The sequence below is a fragment of the Penaeus monodon genome, chromosome 28, assembly GCF_015228065.2.
Source record: "Penaeus monodon isolate SGIC_2016 chromosome 28, NSTDA_Pmon_1, whole genome shotgun sequence".
Classification (NCBI taxonomy): domain Eukaryota; kingdom Metazoa; phylum Arthropoda; class Malacostraca; order Decapoda; family Penaeidae; genus Penaeus; species Penaeus monodon.
In genome coordinates, this window is record NC_051413.1 from 35,650,101 (window position 1) to 35,651,128 (window position 1,028).

Below are 1,028 nucleotides of genomic sequence, written 5' to 3' on the forward strand. Positions count from 1 at the left end.
CCAGTACTTTATTTTCTGCTGAGGTGGTGTTCTTGTGGGATCCAAAATTAAATAACCTGTTTCCATTACTAGATTCAATTTACCTGTTGCTAATACCTGACTTGTTTCACTTGTTGCTGGTATCTGATTAGATGTCCTTCCCATCATGTCTTGACACAATTCTTTGGATTTAATATTAGTCCATAGAGTGGCAGATGTGTAGAAGATATTATTTTTGAAGGACAAATGTGCAGAGAAGAGAAACTTTGAATGACAGGAGTGCAAAGGAGGTATTTTAACAATACCTCCTCTACATATGTCTTTGAATGACATATGTAGAGGAGAGAATCAGTTACAAGTGTGCAGAAGAGAGTTTGTATGACAGGTGTGTAAAGGAGAGAATTTTTGACTCACGGTGTGCAGAAAAGAAAATCTTTAGATAAAAAATGAGGGAGAAAATATTGGAATTCTTTTGTGTTCAGGGGAGAGAATATTTGAATAACAGGTGTGCAGAGAGAATAGAGAGAATATTTGAATAACAGGTGTGCAGCAATAATATTTGCAAGACTTGTGTGCTGAGAAGAGAATCTCTGAATGACAGGTGTGCAGAGGAAAAAGTTTAAATGACAGCTGTGCAGAAGAGTCTTTGAATGATAAGTGTGGAAAGGAGGGAATCTGTGAATGACAGGCAGAAGAGATAGTCTTTGAGTGACAGGTGTTCATAGGCAAGAATCTTTAATTGATGGTATACACAGAGGAAAGTCTTTGAATAGCAGGTGTGCAGGTCTGCAGAGTAGGGTGTCTTTCATTGGTGGGTGCCTTCAAAGGATTCTCTCAATGACAGGTGTGTAAGAGAAAGAGTGTTGCAGTGGTAGGTGACATAGAGGTTATCAGAGTGACAGAAGTGTAGAGTAAGGAGTTTTACAGTGACATGAGTGAGGGGGAGGTGGTCTTGGCATTACAGGTATTGCAGGAGACAGTTCTGTAGGGACACGTTTGGTAGGAATATTGCTTTGTGTTCTCCCATGGAAGACTGAATTTTAGTGATT

General features: G+C 39.3%; 1 protein-coding gene across 1 annotated transcript in view; it reads left to right on the forward strand.

Moving 5' to 3' along the window:
* Positions 1-1,028, forward strand: part of LOC119591566 (inactive rhomboid protein 1-like) — a gene marked incomplete at its 5' end in the record, with an annotated part of 17,044 nt that overhangs the window by 7,910 nt on the left and 8,106 nt on the right.